The sequence below is a fragment of the Chlorocebus sabaeus genome, chromosome 1 (genome assembly GCF_047675955.1).
Source record: "Chlorocebus sabaeus isolate Y175 chromosome 1, mChlSab1.0.hap1, whole genome shotgun sequence".
Classification (NCBI taxonomy): Eukaryota; Metazoa; Chordata; class Mammalia; order Primates; family Cercopithecidae; genus Chlorocebus; species Chlorocebus sabaeus.
In genome coordinates this window covers 30,595,851-30,621,611 of record NC_132904.1, presented here as the reverse complement: position 1 = coordinate 30,621,611, position 25,761 = coordinate 30,595,851, and the positions used below count along the sequence as shown (strand labels likewise).

At 47.8% G+C, this 25,761-nt stretch overlaps 1 protein-coding gene across 1 annotated transcript in view; it reads right to left on the bottom strand.

Annotated features, from left to right (window-relative positions):
* The window catches only part of ABTB2 (ankyrin repeat and BTB domain containing 2), a 208,727-nt gene that overhangs the window by 87,842 nt on the left and 95,124 nt on the right, over positions 1-25,761 (bottom strand).

Sequence of the window (25,761 nt, the reverse complement as noted above, 5' to 3'; positions counted from 1 at the left end):
CGCTATGCCACCCACCTCCACCCTGGACCACACTCTTCAGTCTTTAAATTGATACCCCATTTGCCCTGATGTGTGATTATTCATTGTATGCCTGTATCAAAATGTCTCATGTACCTCATAAATAAACATACCTGCTATATACCCACAAAATTAAATAAATTAAAAAAAATCTTTAAATGAGCTTCCAAGCCCTATATTATCTCCTATACTCCCAGGCTCTCTGGCCACACCACACTAGCTGCCTCCTTGCTGTTCCAAACATGCTAGCCACAGGGCCTTTGAACTTACTGTTACTTTTCCTGAAGTGTTCCTTTCCCCTGGCATCTGCATGGTTAGGTCCCTCACGACCTTCAGGGCTTTTCCCAAATCTCTGACCTGTATTTGCCCACTTCCAGCTCTCCCTAATCAGATTATCTGCAATAACTTCTCCATAATACTAATCATCAAATATATGATTCATTCTATTTTATTGCCTGTCTTCCCAAATACTATGTAATCTCCATGAGGGCAGGGCTTTTGTCTGTTTTATTCATTGCTATATTCTTAGTATCTAGCACAGTACCTGGGATACAGCAGGTGCTCAATAAATATTTGTTGAATAGAGATGTGCCATGACTTATTCATGTGCATTTGAACAAATACCAATCCAGTACCTGCCACGCGCCAAGTACTCAACATACATGGGCCATTAAGTCTTGCAACAGCCACTTTATAAATGATGGAACCAAGACATGGAAGCAGAGTGATTGGCCTGAGCTCACAGCCTGAGCTGGGATTCAAGCCTCGCTCTTTCCCAAGACTATTCTTTCCTTGTGTTTGATCCCATTAATCATCACATTTCTTTTTTTGTTTTTTTTTTTTTTTTTTGAGATGGAGTCTTGTTCTGTCGCCCAGGCTGGAGTGCAGTGGCGCGATCTCGGCTCACTGCAACCTCTGCCTCCTGGGTTCAAGCAACTCTCCTGCCTCCTGAGTAGCTGGGACTACGGGTGCATGCTGCCACACCCGGCTAATTTTTTGTATTTTTAGTAGAGACGGGGTTTCACCATGTTAGCCAGGGTGGTCTTGATCTCCTAACCTCATAATCTGCCCGTGTCGGCCTCCCAAAGTGCTGGGATTACAGGCATGAGCCACCACGCCCAGCCCACATTCTTTTTGTAATCTCTGACATCTGTTTTCCCTGCTGGACTACAAGCTCCATGAGAGCCAGGACTGTCTGGGACCCAGGAGGTACCCAGTGTGTGTCTGTGGGACGACAACCCCTGATAAGGACCAGGGGTGGGAGGTGAAGTGAGCTCTGAGTGGATGATTCACTGTCTTGGCCTTTACGTAGCACCTGGGTTTGTGCACCCACCTCTGAGCTTGTCAGGGATGGATAATGCAGTCCACCCTGAGGCTGAGCCAACCAAGGCTTCGCTGATGCTGCTGTCTTTTAAAAATTTTTTAATTTGTTTTTGGAGACAGGGACCCCATGCTGGAGTGCAGTGGTATTTTGAGCATGGTTCCCCTTGAACTCCTGGGCTCAAGCAATCCTCCTACCTCAGCCTCCTGAGTAGCTGGGACTACAGACATGCGCCACCATGCCCCGGCTATTTTTGTATTTTTAGTAGAGGTGAGGTCTTGCTATGTTGCCCGGACTGGTCTCAAACTCCTGAGCTCAAGTGATCTTCCCATCTCAGCCTCCCAAAGTTCTGGGATTACAGGTCTGAGTCACCGCCCGGCCTGTCTCTGCCTTTTTTCTACCCCTACCTGGGGCTTTCTGCAAGCAAGACACAGCTAGGCAAACAGACTACAAGGCAGGCCTTTCTCTGTAGCCCTGACTTGTACCACAGTACGAAGTAAGCCCTTTGACAAGAATCTACAGGGAACACTGACATTTAGGGGGCCAACTGCAGCTGTCACTCTGCCCCTCCCCCACCTCTTGACAAGGATCCACTGGAGACCCACTCCTGGCAGGAAAACATTCTAGTTCATTCAAATGGACTGTCTTCCCAAAAAAGCAAGGCATCTGTTTCCACAGAGGCATTTTTCCCCCTAAATACTGGATAAAGAGCCAAGAGGCTGGGGACTGAATTATCACTTAATAGTCAGGTGAAGTTCCTTATTTCAGTTCCACAATCAATTTCCTCACCACAAAGGATAGTTAATGGACACAGAAGATTTGACAATTCATATGAAAATCATCATAACCACAACCGCTACTCATTCAGCCCATTTTTTTCCCCTGGGTTTCTGGGAACGGACGAGAAGAAAAAGGTTGTGTGTGTGTTTCCCCCACTGCCCTCTTTAAAGTGTGAAGCCAAGAGAGCTCGCAAAGAGTGCCCTCCTTCCCACAGTCTCCGAAACTTTTCCATTTGATGAGCCGACTCCATCGGCCGGCGGTGAAGCTGCCAGCAGGAGCAGTTCAAAGCTGGAGGCTGCAATTCCAGGGAGCCTCGAGCGATCCACCCGGCCACTGCACAAGCTATGGCTTCACTCACTGAGTAGGGCCCCCAAGAAAGGGCTTTGCTTCCTTCAGTGCTGCCCTGCTGCCTGACAAGGATCCCACTTGTCAGCACTGCGAAAACCAGAAGCAGAGTAGATCTCCTAATAATTGACGTCTGGGTGGCTCACCTCCAGTGCCCAGTTCTATCAGAGGCCCCTGCTCCTGAGCACTTGGGCTGAAATCTTCATTCTCCTCCCCAGTTTTTTTGAGACAGGGTCTCACTCTGTCACCCAGGCTGAAGTGCAGTGGTGTGATCTCGGCTCACCGCAACCTCTACCTCCCAGGTTCAAGTGATTCTCCCACCTCAGTCTCCTGAATAGATGGGATTACAGGCATCTACCATCACACCCAGCTAATTTTTTAAATTGTTAGTGGAGAGGGGGTTTCATCATGTTGGCCAGGCTGGTCTCGAACTCCTGACCTCAGATGATCTGCCCGCCTTGGCTTCCTAAAGTGCTGGGATTACAGGTGTGAGCCAGCGTGCCTGGCCCTCCCCCCTTTTTAGGTTATTTTTCTTCCTCTTTTGTCAAATTCTCACACCTGAGAGAAGGGCTGAAATCTTCAGAGGCTGAGTTCACAGGGTTTTTAGGGCAAGGGGGAGAGGAAACGGGAGACTTTTTAGTCAAGCTGCCCTTTTTCTGTTTGAGTTGCATTAGGGCATGGTGGTTTGAGTTCCAGTCCCAGCTCTAGCAGTTACTGTGCGGCTTTGGGCAAATCATTTATTTTGCCTCAGTTTCCTCATCTGTACAGTGGGAATGACAGATTACAGTAATCTCCTTCATGGAAAGTTGTGAGGACTGAGTGAGTTAATATCACTGCTTCCAAGGCTGAGAAGAGGGAAAAGGAGAATGTCGTTAAACATCCCCATGTGTATCTGGAGAACCGGGAAAGCGGGTGGGGAGAGGAGGTGACATTTAGCCAGGGATAGTCCGGGGTGCCCGCCTCCTCCTCTGGATTTCCAGCCAGAGGACATCTCTGCTACTCGAGTACCACAAATGGGGTGAGGAAATTGAGGAGTGGAAGGAATTGAAAAGATGTAATGATCCACAGGGTCTCGCTCCCAAGAGTCCAGGTGTGAGATGATGACCCAGCAGGACTGTTTTGCATTTCCCACATCCAGAGCTCCAATGCTGATACTTTATTATTATTATTATTATTATTATTATTATTATTAAAAGACTGGCTGGCCATGATGGCTCATGCCTGTAATCACAGCACTTTGGGAAGACGAGGCAGGAGGATCGCTTGAGCCCAGGAAATCAAGACCAGCCTGGGCAAGATGGTGAGACCCCCATCTCAACTTTTTTCAAAAGTTAAAAAGATAATCCCCATCTTGTATTCATCTTTAGATAGAATGTAAAATTGGTTACCTTTTCATGTAAATGTTTCCCCCCCTTCATCATCACTGAACCATGTCAAGAATTTAGAATCTAAGGCTGAGTTTAAGTCAGAAACAGGCCACAGCCCCCAAAGGCTACTGGGAACAGGTTGACTCTGCTGAGGAGTCTGTGAAAGTTACACAGGTTGATTGAGCCTCCCGGCCCCTTGTTTGCTTCAACAAATGAAAGCAGCAAAATGCAGAAGCTGCGAGGACATGGCCCAGGCCCTGCATTGGAAATCTCTCTCCACCGCCCACCTCAACGGTGCTCTGGAGTTCCCCTCACTTCTGGGGCCCCAAAACAACTGCACAGAAGAGTGGACTTTTGCCTTTTATAAATAAAGTCAGGAATCGCTCATGCTTGCGATGACGCCTTCTGCCGCAGATCTGTGAAGTGCTCTGGGTCACCCCTGAGTCAGACCTAGCCACACCCTCCTGATCTAAGAAATATCACTGAACCAAGAAGTCAGGAGGGTGGGAGCAAGGGCCCAGGAGGACAGCCAGTTCTCACCACGAGGACACCCAGACTACTCTAGGACTGCGGAAATTGTGGGGTCTGAGCTTTACATGAGAGTGGCTGAAGGGAGCTTGGTACACAGTGTCTGACACACAGCCGCAGGAGGGGCAGGGAGGATGGTGATCCAGCACTTACCTCATGCTTGTCATGCGCTCCTGCACGCACCACCCCACAGAGCTGAGTGGCTGCTGGACCACAGCATTTTTGCCCGGGAATGGAGGGAGGTGGGAGAGGTAGGAATGCTGTGAGAAAGTTCTGGAATAATTGTAACGCAATAACTCTGAGGGAAGAAGAGGCATTGGTGTCCTAGGGGAGAAGAGGATTGTGGGGAAAAGAATGACCAGGTGGGGTCTTCCTGGTCATAAGGGTGTGTGACAGATCTAACTAATCACCACAGGATGATATCTCCTGGGCACTTATGTGGCATCAAGCTAAATGGCTCATGCGGGCATTGCCTCAGCTAATCCTCAAAGTCTCTACAGGACAGGCGCAATCCTTGTCTTCATTTTCCAGAACAGGGAGCTGAACCTTAGAGAAGTCCAACAACTTACCCAGTTACAGCTAGGCGGGAGGTAACCTAATGAGGACTTCACCTCAGGCCAGGCCTGAGGTAAACCAAAGCTGGGAGGAAGTTGGGTGTCTCTTGTGACAGGATCTCTCCCCTCCACAGCCCTGCCCACCCCACTGACAGTCTGCATCTGGGAGCCTGATAAGGAGGCTGAGGACTCCAGGAGGAAATGCTTGCTGGTGGAACTTTCTAGCTTCCAAAGAGCATCACACCCAAGATAACCGTGGCTTCTTAAGAACACTGTAGGTGGGGAGAGGGTTCTTTACACTGACCAGGGAAGGGAGGTGTGAGAACACACAACCCATTTCAAATCTTGCTTCTGCCCAAGGACTAAAGACTAGCCTGTTGACCTCTGGCTAATATATATATAAAACTCTGGCAAATATGTATATATATACACACACATATACATACACACACACACACACACATATATATATATGGAGTCTCACTCTGTTACCCAGCCTGGAGTGCAGTGGCATGATCTTAGCTCACTTGAACTCTGCATCCCGGGTTCAAGTGATTGTCCTGCCTCAGCCTCCCGAGTAGCTGAGATTACAGGCATGAGCCACCACACCCAGTCTCTGGCAAATCGCTTAACCCTACTAAACCCCACATTCCTCATCCATAACCCTGCCCTTCCTCCAACAACAGAAATCACTGACACTGCAAGCACCCTTGCTCCTGACATCCATTTGATATCAACTTTGATGTGCAAGAATAATCCTAGGAAATATGTCCTAGTCTTATGTGATTTTACAGATTTATCTGAAAATGGGAACAACAATACTGATTCTCTTAGCTTTCTCATAGAGTCAGTGAGATCATTTACAGAATGTGCTTGGCACAGACTCAGTGAAAGATAAAAGCTTGAAAGCCTATGGTTAGACCTAAGGTCAGACACCCACCCAGACCCAGGACCGGGCCCTGAATGTCTAGAGCAGGGTTCTTCACAGACACACCCCAGCCCTGGGTATCAGTGTGGTGACTCAGCAGAGGGCATTCCACAGGCTTATAAAAAAGCTGTCTGGGAAAGCGCCACCTGACTGTGGCCAAGATCCCTCAGTGCTCTGGAAGAGCAGGGGACCTGTCTGGAGAAAGGATAGGAATTGGAAGCTTTGGCTCTGAAGTCCAGAACTGCAAAACAGCTCCCCTGCTGAAATTCACAAACCACTGTTTCTTTCAGTGCTTGTCCCGAGCCGGGCCCTGCGCTAGCCCTGGGCCCGCCTGTTCTCTTAACAGCCAGCCTGGACTCAGCAGGCCAAACCTGCCCTGGGAGGGAGATGCTGACATCTGGAGATGTAGCTGCTGACCAAGGGAGGTAATTGTTTCTTCTAAAAAAAAAAAAAAATCACTTTCAGTTGTTAAATGAATAAGCCACTCTAAAACACTTAGGAGATAAGAGGGCAATCTATCAGAACTCCCCTGACCTTTGAAAACTCAAAGTGAAAATGGAAGCAGGCCCAGGCTGACCGGCAGCAGTTTCACCGCAATACAAAGAGACTGAAAACCCTGCACATTTTTAGCATGTGACTGGAATAATCCACATCAGGGCCCCTAGCACAAAATGCAGGACAATAAAATATGCAGAAAACAGGGATATCTCATTGTAACTGAGTGAGCACTTACTTGCTGCCTGTATTAAGCCTTTTATGAAGATCATTTCATTTAATTTTATTTACTCCTCCCCATGGTGAATAAGAGCTGGGTTTAGAGTTGTTGGCCTGGATTGTTCTAAATATTCACTCTCCCGACCCCCACTGTACTCGCTGTTTGACTCTGGGCACTTTGCTTAACTGCTTTAGGCCTCAATGTCCTCATCTATCAAACTGCAATTCTAGGGTCCATTATAAGATTGTTGTAATCCCAGCACTTTGGGAGGCCGAGGAGAGTGGATCACTTGAGCCCAGGAGTTCAAGACCAGCCTGGGTTACAGGGCAGAACCACATCTCTACTAAAAATACAAAAATTAGCCAGGCTTGGTCGTGTGTGCCTGTGGTCCCAGCTACTCTGGAGGCTGAAGAGGATGGGTTGCCTGAGCCCGGGAAGTCAAGGCTGGAGTAAGCAGAGATCACGCCACTGCACTCCAGCCTGGATGACAGAGCGAGACCCTATCTCAAAAAATTTGCAAAACAAGAAAAAGATTGTTTTAAACACTAAATGAATAAATCCCCATAAAGCACTTGCCTTAGGATCTGGAACACAAGTCCTCCATAAATGCCGGCTACTGTTATCATAATGGCTGATAACAGCCTCTGACACATGGCTCATCTCTACCTCACATACATTAAAACCCAAACTTCCAAGGTCAGAAGGGCTCAGGCTCAACACCGTTTCCTCTCCAGGCTGCTGTGGTGTGCCTGCCTCACCACACTGCCACCCTGGCGAGAGCTGAGGACCAGCACAGCCTCCTTCCCACTGAACTTTCCTTGCAGGCAGAGGGCTGTGGATTCTCTGGTTTTCCCCATGGAGGAAATCACCCCCGCAGCAAACCACCCAGGACCAGGTTATCCACTTCTGGCATCTTTCTATGGAAGCAGACTGCAGACCAACCTCAGGCAGTGCTTGGCTGTGCAAGTTCTGAGGCCTAATTCTCAATTATCTGAGGCGTGGAGACACCCGAGGCACTCACCAGGCTAACTGGGTCTGGCATAGCAATTGATCTCTAGTTGCGTTGATTTTTGTGGAGTTGCTTTTCTCCTTTGATCCAAATGAGGTGAGGAAGGCATGAGATGAGCAGGAGCTGGCGTCTGGGTGGCTCACCGGGCTGCCACCTTCCAGACCACGGCACAGCCTCCTCCTGGGGCTCATACACTCTGATGTACTCTGGGGTCCCTTCCAAAGCGTGGTGTTTCACAATAAAGCGAAATGGAAGCCCTTTGGTGGGCTGCCTCCACACCAGTACAGGTAAAAAGCCCGTCTCACCAGCTCCAATCCAAAGCTGTCCCCAAAGTATCTGGAGTCACTGTGCTGTTCTAGACTAAATGGTAAACTGAGGAATAAACCCAGGCCTTGAAGCTGCAGCCATGGAAACACATGGGCCCCAGCAGGGGAGAGAGGCCCTCCTCATCCTGGGGCCACAAATGTCTGTCACTCAGGGATTTGCTTTGCTGCCAGCTCCTAAAACGTTTGGGCCAATGCCTGGCACAAGCCCCTATAAGGATATGAGGGGCGTGGGGCCTGCTGCATCAGCCGGGACACACCTCACTCTCATCCCTTTTCTCTCTTCCTCAAAGAGAATTCAATTCAAAGGGAGACTCTTCCGCCAAACAAAAAAGCAACAACAAAATCCTGTCAGGCAATTCTGTGAGTTTCCTAAATGAGTTCAACAAAAGTAGCCAAGGTTGGATAGGATTTTATCCAAACTTCGACGTAAAGGCTTTTTTTGTTTGGTTTTAAAATGACACATCTTGGGCTGGGTGCGGTGGTTCTTGCCTGTAATCCCAGCACTTTGGGAAGCCGAGGCAGGTGGATCACCTGAGGTCGGGAGTTCAAGACCAGCCTGACCAACATGGAGAAACCCTGTCTCTACTAAAAATACAAAATTAGCTGGGTGTAGTGGTGCACGCCTGTAATCCCAGCTACTTGGGAGGCTGAGGCAGGAGAATCGCTTGAACCCAGGAGGTGGAGGTTGCAGTGAGCCGAGATTGTACCATTGCACTGCAGCCTGGGCAACAAGAAGGAAACTCCATCTCAAAAAGAAAAAAAAAAAAAAAAAAAAAAAAAGATAAATCTTGTCTCCCCAGATGTTTTTCTTGATATTTGTACACTTCACCATTCCAACTTGCTTTGAACCCTACCACAACAGAAAACCTCACTTACTTCTTTAGGTGTTTTTTTCCAAAGTTCATACCTACCCAATGGAGTTTCTTTGTATTGAGCTTCTTTGTATTGAGCCTCAGAATGCTCAACAAATCACTTTTTGCCAGAAGTTCCATTTCTTTTTTTTTTGAGACGGAGTTTAACTCTTATCACCCAGGCTGGAGTGCAATGGCACAATCTTGGCTCACCAACAATCTCTGTCTTTCCGTTTCAAGCAATTCTCCTGCCTCAGCCTCCCGAGTAGCTGGGATTACTGGCATGCACCACCACACCCGGCTAATTTTTTATTTTTAGTAGAGATGGGGATTCTCCATGTTGGTCAGGCTGGTCTTGAACTCCCGACCTCAGGTGATCCACCTGCCTCGGCCTTCCAAAGTGCTGGGATTATAGGCGTGAGCCACTGCACCCGGCCCCAAGAAGTTCCATTTCTTAAGCTGGGCCAAGGCCTCTGGTGTGCAGCTGTCTTGGCCTGTTGGCTGGTAGAGCCGTGGATGCCACTGCTACAGGTTCCTCAGCTTACTTCTCATGCCAGCACCACCCCCTCCCAACACTGTGAAGGAGGAATGCTGGAAACAGCTGGTCCCTGACTTACGATGTTTGATTTTACAGTGGTGGGAAAGTCATACACATTCAGTAGCAGCAGTACTTCAAGTACCCACACCACCATTCTGTGTTTCACTTTCAGTGATCAATAAGTTACATGAGATACTCAGTACTTTATTATAACATAGGTTTTGGGTTACATGATCTTGTCCAATTGTAGGCTAATGTAAATGTTCTGAGCATGTTTAAGGTAAGCTAGGTTAAGCTATGATATTCAGCAGGTTAGGTGTATTCAGTGCATTTTGGGCCGGGCGCGGTGGCTCACACCTGTAATCCCAGCGCTTTGGGAGGCCGAGGTGGGCGGATCACCTGAGGTCGGGAGTTCGAGACCAGCCTGACCAACATGGAGAAACCCCATCTCCACTAAAAAAATAGAAAAATAACCAGGCATGGTGGTGCATGCCTGTAATCCCAGCTACTTGGGAGGCTGAGGCAGGAGAATCACTTGAACCCGGGAGGCAGACGTTGCGGTGAGCAGAGATTGTGCCATTGCACTCCAGCCCGGGCAACAAAGAGTGAAACTCCATCTCAAAAATAAATAAATAAATAAATAAATAAATAAATAAATACATCCATTTTGATTTATATTTTCAATTTACAATGGGCTTATTTGGACATAACCCTATCTTAAGTCAAGGAGCATCTCTACATGTATTGAGGAGTCAAGGCCCAGCTAGGGCCAAAGAGCAGGCCAAGAAATCTTAGCAAACCAATGACACCACCAATTGTAGCAATAGCTGATACAGACTGTGCATTGACTACAAACCACATACCCTGCTAAGCACTTCACATGTACCATTTCATTTAAACCTCCTAACAACTCTATGAGAAAAGCAATTATCGGCACCATTTTGTACATGAGGAAATCGGTTCAGAGGCATAAAGGAGAAAAACCACATATCTCTTGGGCATTTATGTCTTAACTCGAGGAAGAAGGCATGTATATGCTCAGTGTATTACACAAGCACAGGGAGGAAGAATAGCTACACCTGGTGGGCAAGGTCCTTGCTCAGCTTATGGATCCACTGTGGGAAAACCCAAAGGGAACACCAGGTAGCAATCATGCAGTTTACTTATCTATCTATCTATCATATATATATATATGGTTTTGTTTTTTTTGTTTTTTTGTTTTTTATATAGAAAAACAGCGTCTTGCCCTGTCACCCAGGCTGGAGTGCAATGGCATAATCATAGCTCACTGCAGCCTTTGAGCTCAAGTGACCCTCCCAACCTTAGCTTCCCCAGTAGCTAGGGCTACAGGCGTGCACCATCATGCCCAGCATATTTTAAATTTTTTTGTAGAGGTGGGGGATCTCATTTGTTGCCCAGGCTGGTCTCAAGCTCCTGGCCTCAAGTGATCCTCCCGTCTCAGCCTCCAAAAGTACTAGGTGTGAGCAGGCACTGCACCTGGCCTCTGTTCATTTTTTAAAGGGTTAACTGCCAGTTTCCTATTTAAAAACAAATAAACAAACAAACAAACTTCCTTACTACCTTTAATTATGACTTTATTTCCATTCTACATTCCTAGAAACTAGGAAGGCTATTACTGAAAGAAAGTAAAGTGAATTGCAGCCTGATCCATTTCGGAGGTGATTCTGCCTTCAGAGGAAAACCAAAGGTACTGTTTGGGCCTTTGATGTGGTTATAACACCCTCCCCTCAGCTTTCTTAAGAATGTAAAATAAGTAAATTAGTTCACAAGTGTGGTTTTCATAAGTGAACACAAACATACAACTTTTTAAAGCAGGACACATTGAGGTTGGGGGTATTTCAACTGCCAAATTTATGGAAGCAGTCAGGATCTGATGTCTAGTAAACACAGGAAAACTATCACACACTGCATAAATAGAAAGACGCTTGCACCGGGCACGGTGGCTCACGCCTGTAATCCCAGCACTTTGGGAAGCCAAGGCGGGGGGATCACCTGAGGTAGGGAATGCAAGACGAGCCTGACCAACATGGAGAAACCCCGTTTCTACTAAAAATACAAAATTAGCTGGGCATGGTGGTGCATGCCTGTAATCCCAGCTACTCAGGAGGCTGAGGCAAGAGAATCACTTGAACCTGGGAGGCAGATGTTGCGATGAGCCGAGATCATGCCATTGCACTCCAGCCTGGGCAACAAGTGTGAAACTCTGTGTCAAACAAACAAAATGAAGGACACTCACAACATGGATTTGCCAGTGGTCATGACTTGCACCCCCGTGAATGTGCAGCCTTGAGGGGAGCTGGGGCCAACGGGACCACCACTGAAACAATGACTGAAGCTCATGCCTTTAAGGACAAGCCTCAGAACCTGGCCCTGAACTGCAACTGTGGTCAGTGTAGGATGATATAGGTGTTAATGAAAAAGTTGGCAAGAAGTGGTGAAATAGTAACTTCACATAAAAATATCCATAGCTGGCTGCAGGTTCTACAAAAGCAACAACTGTAAAGTAGCTTTGACAGGAATATCCCCACCAAGGCTTCTTAAATAGTAGAAAAAACCTGGGGAATATCCTCTAATACTATAGGGCCTAGAAGGTTTACAAGACGGCAGGCCACCTGGCAGGTCATTTCATGACCTTCCAGAAGGGGGAAGGTCATTTGAGCTTGACCCCACTACACCACTTGAACATCTAACTCGGAGCTTTGTCCCAGGTAAGTAAATGTACTAAATGTCTTGTCTTTGTTGTTAGAGTCTTGCTCTGTTGCCCAGGCTGGAGTGCAGTGGTGTAATCTAATCATAGCTCACTGTAGCCTTGACCTCCTGGGTTCAAGCAATCCTCCTGCCACAGCTTCTGAGTAGCTGGGACTACAGGTGTGCCACCATGCCTAGCTAAGTAAATATTTCTTCAGCATCCATCACTATAACATCAGGAGGGTTGAAGAAGCCCAGATCACAGTCCTGTTCTCACAAAGCTTGCAGCCTGGCTGTGAAATGAGACCTTGCTGGTATAGAGTGGTCTACATGGCTCTGGCAGACTAACCCCGATGGGGCTCAGTGGCTATAAAAGCGTCCCTGGGGACCTGGTGACACCTTGAGCTGGTCCTGGAAGATAGAGCTGGGAAACTCAGGCAAAGATAGATAGGATTTGGGATTCCAGGGAGGAGAAAAGGCAGAAAAGCACAAGCTGCCTTGGAACTAAAAGAACAGGGGTCTTGGAGAGCTGAGTGTTCTAACAGCGCAGAGGAGGGAAGGCTGGCAAGGTAGGTGGAGGCTGAGGGTATCTAGGCATTAAGGACCTTGTATCTTCTGGCAATAAGGAGACACTGAAGGTTTCACTGCAAGAGCAGGGGCAAACGAAGACTCCCCAGGTCTTCTTAAAGGGCCATAAGAGTCCTCTAGTGCAACCAGACTGTAATCCGTAGGGCCAGGGAATGATCCTCAGCACCCATGACAATGTCTGGTCTGTTGTGCATATGCAAGAAATACCTGTTCAGCAAAGTGATGACAAATGTGAATCTTGAAATCTCTTCCTTCCTTGCCCAAATAGCTTAGTTTCTCATGGGAGAAAACAACTGGGATGTATTGACATCAAATGGCAGGGTTTTGGCCAACTGCAACAATTTTTCAAACGAACCCTAGGATAGTTTTCTGCAGAAACAGATAAGACTTCATCCTGAAAGAGGAGCGATGCATGTGGAAAGTGACTAGTCTCCAGACCAATTCCTCCCAATCCTCAGAAGCCTTGACTAAGTTTCTCTCCCTCATTAGGTGAGGCAACACCAACCCCAAACTTCTTTCTGCAGCTACAAATGCTCTGCTCCCCTTAATAAAGTTGAAGTTGCCATTACTGAGATCCTACCCAGTGTGTAAGGCAGTTGGCAAATTACCTTCTGCCCATTTAAGCCTCAGAATAACTAGAGGAGTAGAAACCCTCATTGCCATTTGACATATGAGAAAACCGAGGTTCAGAGAGGTTAAGTAACTTGCCCAAGGAAGCACGGCTAAAGGCAAAGCAAGACTCACATCCGGGTCTGTTTGCCATCGAGCATGTGTTTTTACCCCTATATTTACTCCTCCTTCTGATCTCTCAAGCTACACCCATGGAGCTGGCAGGTAGAAGCTGGTGGGATAAGAGATAAATCTTCTACCCTGGCTTCTTAATAGGGGCTGGCCTGGCTGTCGTAAAGGGGAAGTAGGAGGAGCCTCTCAGAGGCAAGGAGAATGATTCCTCCTGTATTCTGTGACAACCAACCCCAAAATAGAGCGGGTGAGGCTGCCCATGGGTGTGGGCTCTGCACCCTGACTTCAGAGGGCATCACTCAGCTGTGAATCATGCCTTAGTGACAGGCAAGGAGCCTGCTCAGACAGCACTGACACCGACTGTGCTCTGGCTGAGTGAGAGCCCCAGGGGAAGAGGCGGGGCTCATCTCCAAAGGGGGACCACACAGAGAAATACAGCCAGAAACACAGCCCCTGACACAGCACCAGTGAAATGCTGGGGCGGCTGGCTCTGTTAAAGGGACCCTGTCCTCCTCCTTCCCCTAGGTCACTGTTGACTGGTGTCCATGCCATGCCCAGCAGGATGTCAGCTGTGCTGGGGGAAACCACGCACTCTCTGAGCTATAAGAGAGTACATGGAGGGTTCTTTACTTACTTTATCTCATTTTCTGACATGCATTTGAGTAAGACCCCTGAACTTTCTTTTATTTTCTGGGACCGGGTACAATGCAACAGGTGAAGAACTTATGTTCTTCAAGTCAGAGTACTACACAGATACAAGGAATTACAGCAAAGAAAGTTAAAATGGAATGGAGGACACAACTGTTCCTCAGGAAACAACTAAGCAGAATGTGAGGCTATCTACAATGACCTGTGGAGTGATTCACCACAGACTAGAAAAAACAAGAGACTGAACGATAGAAAAAGATCCAAATCGTTCCTGGTATTGTTTTCCTCTTGTGCTCCCTGGAAATCTGCAGCCACTGGAGGAGACACTTTCCTCACCCAGTCCCATCCTGGGAGTCACAGTGTTTAGGGCACTCAGGGATCTAAGCCGCCAAAGTCAGCCCCACTCCACTCCCATCCCCTCCACCCAGGGGCTTGCAACCCCAAGGAAGAGGCAAGTTTCATGTAAGCTGCAAAACTCATGGCAGGGCCCAGATGGTGGTTCCAAGTTCAGGGCTGCAGGGGTTCATGAGGCTGAGCTGAAAGGAAGTCACCTGCCACATCATGAGCCCCCACACCAGAGCTGGCCAGAGCCCCACGACTCCATGCCTGGGAACGCCGTGGCAGGAGGGACAGGGAGGAGGCCAGATGCATGAGCCTCTTCCTGAACCCTCGCATCTCCCCTGACTTCCAATCAGCCCCTTCTTTGAATGGGCCGCATCTCTCCCCTTGCTTGGGGCTGACTTCCCTTTAGGAATAGGTGTCTTTGGAGAATCCCGGCAGCTGATAATGACCACTGTTTAACCAGCCCTTCTCAGTCACAGGGGGAGAGTGCCAACTGGACATCATGACCTCCCCACCACCGCTGGCATGACCCTGAGAGAAAGACCCTGAGAGAAAGTCCTAACCTGTGCTAGGGCATCTCCTGTGCCACTCCCCTAACCCTCCAACCTGCCTGAAAGAGAGGAGAGCAGGGAGAGAGAATGGGGGAAGGGCGGGGCCAGGACAGGGATGGGGAGAGATCCTCCTGGTCCTGGTCCAGCACCTTCCTGAGGCTCAGAAGCTCTTCTGCTCTGGGGCTCCCCTGCTTCAAATAATCCTCTCCTGTCTAATTTTCCACCTTCTACTCAAACAGGTTTTTATAACGTGCAACCACCAGAGACCTCCCTAACCTAGTGCCGGGGCCAACTGGACTCCCAGCTGGGCCAGAGGAGGCTGGGGGACCTCCTGGGAGCCTGGACACCCAGGCCTCTCCTGCCCAACTCAGGTGGCTGTCACCTGGCTCACACGTGGCTCAGGCCCGATTCCACCCCTCCACCCCCAGGAGGAAGAGCTGCTTTGGTAGCTGCCCTTGGTGGAAAAACCTACTTGTGCTAGCCCCCAGGTCCCCTCCTCCGTTTTCCAGCAAATCCCCATCTCCGCCTGGGAAAGGCCCAGTCCAAGTGATCTCCTCAGGTCTCCTCCCAGATGATGACAAGGCTGCTCTACGCTACTTCGGAAGCCCCAGCTCCTCCAGGTGGAAAGTACGGGAGAGCCTGGGAGAATCCCCGCCCCCTTCTCCCCTCTCACACCTGTCCCTGGGTCACTTGCTGTCTCCACAGGCCCAGAGGCCTCACCCGGGCCAGGGGATACACTAGAGGCCTGGGATTCTCCTCTCTTCTTCCTTCAGAGTGACAGGGAGCACCGTGCACGTCGGCAACTCCCATGGCCCCTGCCCTGTTGCAGACAGACCTGCACAGTGCTGAGAAGCCGGCCCCACTCATTAAATTAAATTCATCCCAGCACTTTGGGAGGCCGAAGCGGGCAGATCACAAGATCAGGAGTTCAAGATCAGCCTGGCCAGCATAGTGAAACCCCATCTCTACTAAAAATACAAAAATTAGCCAGGCATCGTGACACATGCCTATAATCCCGGCTACTCAGGAAGCTGAGGCAGAAGAATCCCTTGACCCTGGGAGGCGGAGCTTGCAGTGAGCCGAGATCGTGCCATTGCACTCCAGCCTGGGCGACAGAGAGAGATTCCGTCTCAAAAAAAAAACAATAATAATAATAATTCAGGGGTGCCTACCAGGGAGCCACAGAGAAGCAAAATGTCCGTAGTTATTGCTGCTTCTTCCTGCCTGGACACAGCGTCCCCTTCTCCTTCATTACCTGTTGGAAGGGAGCAAAACTCTTCATTCTCCCATTCACCCAAGGAAGGGATCTTTCTTTGGTATGCAGGGCACTGAAGACAAAACTTCCTCGTTTGGCCCTTGGGCTTAAAACTACCATGTCGCCTGCTCCAATCCTCCCTTAGTGAAGTTCGCTGGGCCCTCCCCGGGTGGACCGTGAGAGCACTGGCCATGTAGACGTGTCGTTTCCTATGCGGTGTAGCAGCCGCAGTATAAGAGTACCCACAGCTTAATAAGTCATGACTTAAACGACTTAAGTCATTTGAGCACTTATCAAGGCCAGATACTTAGTCAAATGCTTCGCAGACACTATTTTATTAAATCCTCACAGCAACACTATAAGGAAGGTATTATTACCCCCATTTCTCCTGCAGAATCTCTTGCATGACTGTAAACTCATAAGCTCCTGTTCTTTCTGACACCCAGAAATAAAGGGAAGCTTTCTGATTTTTTTTTTTGAGACAGACTCTCACTTTATCACCCAGACTGGAGTGCAGTGGCATGATCACAGCTCACTGCAGCCTCGACCTCCCAGGCTTAAATGATCCTACCACCTCAGCCTCCCAAGTAGCTGGGACTTGTGCCACCACACCTTGCTAATTTTTGTATTTTCTTTTTTGTAGAGAGGAAGTTTCACCATATTTCCCAGACTGGTCTCGAACTCCTGGGCTCAAGCGATCCTCCCACCTCAGCCTTCCAAAGTACTGGGATTTGACAGCCACTGTGCCCGGCCAATGGAAGCTTTTATTAAAACCTGTTTCCTCACATTCATGTATGGTGGCACTGTTGAATATGGTAGCCACTAGCCACGTGTGGTTTTTGGGCACTTAAAATAAGGCCAGTGAATATTAGAAACTTTTTTTAAACTTTGACTTTTTTTTTTTTTTTTTTTGAGACAGAGTCTCGCTCTATCACCCAGGCTGGAGTGCAGTGGCATTGTCTTGGCTCACTGCAACCTCCACCTCCCGGGTTCAAGAGATTCTCCTGACTCAGCCTCCCGAGCAGCTGGAATTACAGGCACCCACGACTACACCTGACTAATTTTTGTATTTTTAATAGAGACAGGGTTTCCACCATGTTGGCCAGGCTGGTCTTGAACTCCTGACCTCAAGTGATCTGCCAGCCTCACACCTCTGGGATTACAGATGCGAGCTACCACGCCCAGCCCTGATTTTATTTTAATTTAAATGTAAATAGCTATATATGGTTAGTGGGTACTATACTGGACAACAAAGGCATAAAGCCATATTTTGCACAAATTACTTCCATACATACCATATCATTCAATGTTCACAACAAGCAAACAGCAAATTTATGCCATTTACAGATGAGAAACTGAAATTCACTCTCTAAACTCCCAAACTATTTCCATTGCCTGATCTTCTCCTAAACTTGATCTCTAGCCTTAGGGCCTAGAGTAATTGTCCTGCCCGGGAGCCCTATCAGGATCCATGTCACTTTCTCACCTTTCCCCTCCTCCACTCTGGGAAGTAAAAGGAATGCACCCAGCAGAACGTCCGTCCGGGGCAGTGATCTCCTCAGACCAAAAAGGACAAAGTGCTCAGGATTCAAAATCCTCTAAGCTGCTCTGTGGTTCTAAATTATATTTCTAAAAAATTAGAAAAGTGAGTCCGAAATTAAATACTTTTTTTTTTTGAGACATGGTCTCACTCTGTTGTGCAGGCTGGAGTGTAGTGGCACAATCTCGGTTCACTGCAACCTCCACCTCCCAACTTCAAGCAATTCTTGTGTCTCAGCCTCCCAAGTAGCTGGGACTACAGGCACGTGCCACCACACCTGGCTAATTTTTATATTTTTGTAGAGACAGGGTTTCGCCATGCTGCACAGGCTGGTCTTGAATTGCTGAGCTCAAGCGATCCACACACCTTGGCCTCCCAAAGTGCTGGGATTACAGGCGTGAGCCACCTCGCCTGTCCAGAAATTAAATACATTTTTTCCCCCTCCTCTACCAGTCTTATCCGAGGAGCCATAAAAATAGAGGGGGGGAAATGTGATCCCACAATGGCCTCAAGGATATTCCAAATGTCTTCTTAAGTAAAACCCAACTCCTGATCATTTCCTTTCGGGCATCACTACCCAGCCCAGTTCTCAGCATTCAGTCCAAAATGGTGCAGAACCCACTAGGTGGGGATTAAGTCCCCACAAAACACCGTGGCACTAGCCCAGCACCTATTTCTGTTCCTGCATAAAATCCAACCAAAGAGTCTCAGCAACTGCGCTGTCCACACTGCAGTCGGTTTATCATCTACTTTTGGGGGGCGGGGAGCACCCAGAGACAGAAATAAATCACACGAGGAACAGTCAGATGGAAAACATAAACTTAATAAAACACAGACAGAAAATAAACCGACTGGCCCAGCCACTAGTGACCAGTGCCGTGTTGTCTTTTCCCCCGCCCCGCTTCTGGTCCCTGGTGAATGCTCCCTAATTCTGGGAAAGGCTCCCTTTCATCTTCTGAGTCAGTCTTGAAGGAATAGTGCAGTATTTCAGCCCTGGGTTTCTAGCAGAGAAACAAACCCGGTTTTGTCATACAATTTTCTGCACCTCCACTGGAATAACACATCATTTGTGGATCCGTGCTAAAGCAAACACCATATGGTGGCTGTGTAAAAAGTTGTCTGGGGTTCTGACCTTCCAGTTGTAGGGGGTTTGTTTGGGAAAAGGAGGCAGCGTGTGGGTGGGGGGGGAGAATCAAGTCGCTAATGAGACGTGGTGTCGGCAACCTGTACAGTGTGACATTTGGGGGCTCGGGGGAGAACGAGGTTGGTGTCAGGTTCCAAACACTCAAGGCAAAATCGCCAATGACTTTTTTCTTTCCCAAGTGAAAAATGGTTCATGAAGTCTATTTTCCCAGTCTCTTATCTCAACACGCTCGCTCTTTCACTCCGGAGGGAATGGATGGAGAGCCACACGCTATCCAAGAGGAAAATGACATCCAAAAAAAACTCACTGGTGAATTCTGTTTTGTGGACTGTCACGGCTGTGCAGCTGCAAGGATGAGACAGAGTTTGCCCTGTCTCCAGCCCAAGATTTCTTGAGTTGCTCTGAACTGCTACCCGACCAGGGCTCACCCAGACACAGAGCCACTCATGGTAGTCAAATGCCTTCTGAGCAGCTTAGCTGGTAAAACACAAACTTATTTAAGAAATTTTAAAGTTCTGAATATACAATGCAACTTCATTATTCCTCACACATGAAATGACCCCAAGTGTTAGTACAAATAGCAGCTGGCCTATGGTCTGATGAGGTGGGCTTGTTATGAAGATAGGTCTTAAGACCAACTTCTGAATTCTGACTTGTCCATTCTGAACACCATGGAGGAAAAAATGAAAAGAAAATGGACCCAAGAGTCACAAGGGGCTCAGGAAGACGTGGCTCAATGGCAACAGAGAAGGAAGAAAAAGTGACTGCAGCATTTAGGATTGGTACTTATCAAAAGCCACCCAGAGCGCCACATCTCCAGGAGGCCTCTAAGAGGTGAAGGTGGAGGAGAGTTTTTACACTAGAAAGGGGCACAGAACCCAGCCAAGGAAAGAGAAGACTTGCCATCATATACTCAGATCAATCAGGTAGGCTCTAGAACTTTCTGTAATGGTGTGACAATGCTCTGTATCTGTGCTGTCCAACACAGTAGTCACTAACCCACACAATCATCGAGCATTTGAAATGCAGCTAATATGACTGAGGAATGACTTTTTTTTCTTTTTTTGACACAGGATTTTGCTCTGTTGCCCAGGCTGGAGTGCAGTGGTGCAAACACGGCTCACTGTAGCTTCACTGTAGCTTCAACCTCCCGGACTCAGGCAATTGTCCTGTGTCAGCCTCCTGAGTAACTGGGGCTACAGGCGTACACCAGCACATCTGGCTAATTTATTTTTATTTTCTGTAGAGATAGGGTCTTGCTATGTTGCCCAGAATGGTCTCAATGGTCTGAAACTCCTGGGCTCAAGCAATCCACCTACCTTACCGTCCCAAAGTCTAGGGATTACAGGCATGAGCCACTGCACCTGGCCTTGAGATATTCTCTACCTAGGGGTTGTTAATAATCACACGGACCTACCTAGTTCCTCCAAAGCACATCCCAATCAGTCACAGGTCATGCTGCTCCAGTCTCCCTGAGTCCCCAGCCCAGAGTCACTCAAGGAGGCAAGGTCCAGGCAGGGGCAGCAGAGCCTTCAGGCAGCTCTCTAACGACCCCTGCAACTCCACTGTCAGGACCCGCCTCAGTAACCCCAATCTGCTTTGTCCCCATAGAAATCTCAGGATTAAGGATTCCAGGGCATACTATATGGATTGTCATGTTGGCCTATAAACTTTGTGTCACTCATCCCAATAGTTCTCCACTATTATTGTGTATCCCTCACAGGCCTTCCCCACAGGTCATTTGAATATGGAATGACAATTTATAAATATCTATCCCACTTCATTATTTTTTTCCCCTTTAATCCTCACGATGAGAGAGAGGTAGAAGGGGGTACCATCACACCTGTCTTACAGATGAGAAATACCCCTGTCAAAGATTTACGGAGATGGAATTAGTGACACAATAGTAGACTGAAGACAATCCTGTGTTGCTTTAGGCAAGTTACTTAACCTCTCAGTGCTTTGGGGCCATCTATCAAATGGAAACAGCAGTAGGAACTGCCTCTTAGAGTTGTGAGTTAAAATATGTACAATCCTTAGAACTGTGCCTAGTGCCTAGGGAGCACTACAGAAGTGGCTGTTCTTTTTTTTTTCTTTTTTTTTTTTTTTTTTTGAGATGGAGTCTTGTTGCCTAGGCTGGAGTGCAATGGGGCGATCTCAGCTGACTTCAACTTTCACCTCCAGGCTCAAGCAATTCTCCTGCTTCAGCCTCCTGAGTAGCTGGGATTACAGGCACCTGCCACCATGCCCAGCTAATTTTTGTATTTTTAGTAGAGATGGGGTTTCATCATGTTGGCCAGGCTGGTCTTGAACTCCTGACCTCAGGTGATCTACTTGCCTTGGCCTCCCAAAGTGCTGGGATTACAGGCGTGAGCCACTGCGCCCAGCCAGAAGTGCCTGCTCTTGTCAGGGAAGTGTGGTAGTGGTGGGGCTTATCACTTTATATACCTGGTTGTTTTTCACCTGCTGCTCTGCTCACATTATGCTATGTGTGAGGATTGAACATTTATTTGCCTGGTGAAGTCTAAGTGTTCAATATATGTTTGCTGGTATTTTGCTATTGTTACTGTTACCATTGCAGTTGTTCTTGGGGTCAGGCTTGTTAGCATTTTGGTCTAATAGCCCAGGTCTGTCTCTCCACCCTAGTCCGCCCTCTGCTCTCTGCCTGTCCTCCACAGTGAGGTCATAAGCTCATGTGTCTGGCCTGGGCTCTTGCTAGTCAGCACTACCAAGTCTGAACGAGGCTGGGCAGGGCAGATCCAACAACTCTGGTTTGAATTAAGTGTGGTGATTTTATAGCAGGAATAAAGCAGGAAAGATAAGGGAGGAAATGGATCCAGCAACCCTAAGCTCTTATAAGTAGTTTGGGGAATAGGTAAGAACCACCACAGAAACTTGCAGACGATGAACAGATTTTTGTTTTGTGGGGTAGGGGAGAATGAAGAGGAAATGCAGAACTCTATGGAAATCCTTCCTTACTCAGCTCCCCTCCTTCTCAGAAATAGAAAGGTATTTCTCCTCTGGGTGATATAGAAGTTCAAACTTTCCTTGACATTCAGATCTGTGGGGTATCACTGTCTCTTTCTCTCTCTTTCAGCAGCTGGGATCTGGTCTGCAGCTTTACAGAAAGGTGACTGATTACATTAATCAGAAATATAACCTATCAATGGCTTTTCAAAACTGGTTGGGTCACATTCATAGCTGTCATCAAACGCTTAGCACCCCTAGAAAACTAGGACTAGTCAACAAATCCCTAGAGACCTTCCCCTAAATAAACTTTATTATTATTATTATTATTATTATTATTATTTGAGACAGGGTCTCTGTTACCCAGGATGAAGTGTAGTGGCATAATCACAGCTCACTGCAACCTCGACCTCCTGGGCTCCAGCAATCCTCCTACCTTAGCCTCCCGAGGAGCTGAGATCACAGGTGCACACCACCACACTTGGCTTATTTTTTATTGTATTTTTTTCTAGAGATGGGGTTTTGCCATGTTGCTCAGGCTGGTCTCAAACTCCTGGGCTCAAGCAATCCGCCTGCCTTGGCCTCTCAAAGTGCCGGGATTACAGGCATGAGCCATTACGCCTGGCCTAAATGAACTTAAAAAAAGAAAATCTCTACTAAATGTAAAGTAAGGCTCTGGAATAATTGCTTTCCTGGGTGCCTTGCTTAAGTACAAAGAGAACGGAATTGTACCCACCGTCCAGCGCTTGGAGGCTTCTCGCCATGAAATCCCCAAGGGCCCTGACAGTCGATGAGGAACGTGATCAAGTGGAACAGGGAGAAGCAAGCTGAATACAAAATGAAGATTTTCTGAATTCAATAACCCATCTGATCGTAGCTGATAAAGTACCTGCACTCTGCAGGGCGGAGGGCGGTGTACTGCCTCCTGAATAATAAATACGCAAGGTCCTAACCGCTGATCATGGTGTAATTCAATGAGGGGTCTCTGAAGAGGACATGTCAGCGCACACTGCAGTGCAGGGCTCTGAAAAGGCAGTGGAATCCCCAGATAGAGTTACTCCTCGGATGTTGTCTAGAAACACACGGCCATACCTCCTTCAAAGGATAAATTGTATTGATAAGGGACTAATAGCTTTTCTTAAACGGACATTTGGTCCGGGATAGCACCATTGGAAGAATTCTGAAACGCTTATCTCACAGGTTTTCTTAAAGCATCCAATCGGTACCCCTCATTTTACAGATGCGAATATGGAAGCCCATGGAGACTAAGTGTCCTGCCCAGGGTCATGCAAAAGCTGAGGGCAGAGCTGAGGGCAAATTGAGACTCCATTTCAATTCCAGGCTTTCTTCCACCCTACTGTACAGCCACACGTCCTTGTCCTGTGGGGTGTGTAGCATTTTTACATCTAAATGACACTTTGTAAGGCTGGGTGTGGTGGCTCACCTGAGGCCAGGAGTTTAAGACCAGCCTGGCCAATATGGGGAAACCCTGTCTCTACTAAAAGCACAAAAAATTAGCCGGGCGTGGTGGTGGGGGGTGCCTGTAATCCCAGCTACCCGGGAGGCTGAGGCGGAAGAATCACTTGAACCTGGGAGGCGGAGGTTGTAGTGAGCGGAGATGGTACCACTGCACTCCAGCCTGGGCAACATCGCAAGACTCCATCTCCCCACCAAAAAAAGCAAAAAAAAAAAAAAAAAAAAAAAAATGCCGGGCACAGTAGCTCACGCCTGTAAGCCCAGCACTTGGGGAGGCCGAGGCGGGCGGATCACGAGATCAGGAGATCAGGAGATCGAGACCATCCTGGCTAACACGGTGAAACCCCATCTCTACTAAAAATACAAAAAATTAGCTGGGCGTGGTGGCGGCGCCTGTAGTCCCAGCTACTTGGGAGACTGAGGCAGGAGAATGGCGTGAACCCGGGAGGCGGAGCTTGCAGTGAGCCGAGATCGCGCCACTGCACTCCAGCCTGGGTGACAGAGCGAGACTCTGTCTCAAAAAAAAAAAACAAAAAAGGCACTTTGGAAGGCACTGTCACGTCTCTCTCAATCACGCTCACCTAGGTTTAATAACCTGGAAAATTTCACAGAGAAAGGATATAAGTTAATATAAAAAACAGAAATGCTGCTAGAGTGACCGATGTATCAGCTTGAGTACACAGTGTCACAGCTGTGGACAGGAAAGATCCAGGCTTACCTCAAAGACAAATATATGGACACATCCTCACCTGACAAAACTATTTACAGTGGAATTCCACAAGGTAGTCTGTTTTTTTCATACATTTGAAAGAAAATTTAACTTATAAAAATCCTCCTATTTACTGACATTTTTGGGTTTATTCTAATTGCATTATATAAAAAACTACTTTTTTTTTTTTTTTTGGCCTGATTTTTACTTCTGAGGAACCAAGGGGGTGATAACAAGGATTACGAAAGACAATGATTGGCTTCTCACTTTATAAATTAATAGAGAGATAAGAACAGAATTATAAACCCCGGAAGGGAAGAGGCCTTAAGAAAACCTGATGCTGACTTAGCTGCAGTGAGTTAATCCACTTAGACCTCATGCAATAATGGGCATTATAGTAAATTTATAATTATCACCATTTTTACTCTTTTAAAAAACGCTATCACACATTTTCCTCTGGCTTCCCCCACCCAAGGCATAGCCAGTTTCACAGTTTGGTGAATAAGCTGTATTCTTCTGGCTTTTAACAAACATCACAGTGGTGTCTCTGTACCACCCCCCAAATTAAATCAGACTTGTTGCAACACAGCTGCAGCTCCTGGCTGCCAGCACTTCTGGAGGACGGCAGGACCTCCGACTTGGCAGGGTGGGGTGCTGATTTTCACAGAGGACTTCCAGCCCTGAAATGCCGCCATACCCCTGGTACAGTGAGTCCGGCACCCAACAAGAAAACAACACTGACTCACATCCTCATGTGGAAAAGGCGGGAGGCAATCATTCTTGCCACAGTTCTTTGATAGAGAAGTAAATGACATCCAGAGATGCAACTGGTTTGATGCCTGGTACTCTCAGTAAATGGTGGCCTCAGTTAGGTCCAAGCATGGGATTTGGATCCTCTAAGGAACGCAAAGACACTTCTAGCAAGTCCTCGTTCCTCAATACTTCTGTCATCTATTTTTGGCAACTATTATTCCTTTAGCAATTTAAGGGGCTTGGACTCTCATGATTTCCAATCTGGGTACCTCCCCTGCAAATGAGGAACCTGAGGCTCAGAAGTAAAGGAACCTGCTTGAGGTCATGCTGCTACATCAGATCCAGGACTTAGACCTCAATCTGCCTTCACGGGACTCAGATCCAGTGGAACTAGACAAGACAAAGGAGGGGCTAGAAACACAGTCCTGTTGCAACAAAGCAAATGGGGATGCATAGCTAGGCTGTGGGTATCGTCCAATTACACCTCCAGCTACAATCAAATCTATCTCCAGCCCACCCCCACAATCTTTCCCCAGTGGATTTTTCTTCCTCCATTAGCCTTGATAAATTACAAGGCCCCACATTACAAGCAGGGATTGTTTCTTCCTCTCAGCTTTGTTTAGAGCATTGTCCTAGCAAAGCTCAAATAAAGGGCCATTATTAATGGTGACAATAATGCAATACTGTTTTCTCAAGGGCTTCCACCAGAGCTTGCCAGGTCAACACCATCCTACTTCCTGCCACCTCTTGTGGGTGATTTCACCTGCAAACCCTCAGGTGCCCAGGGGTCGGTTCCCAGCACTCTACTTCGAGCTGCCTAAACGCTGCCCTGGAAATTGGACAAAGGAGAAGGACCCGACAGAACATGTCATCATGCCAGGAAAGGACTAATAGGGCAGCCACAGGAGACAAAATCAGGCCAGGGAGATAATGGGCCCCAGATTTGTTTAGAACTGAGCTCACTTGCAGCCCAGGGCCCTGATGCTAAAGGACTCCGGGGGCCGGTTTGGCATCAGAAACGCTTTGGTGGTGGCTCTGGTTTTCATTAGGCCCTTTGG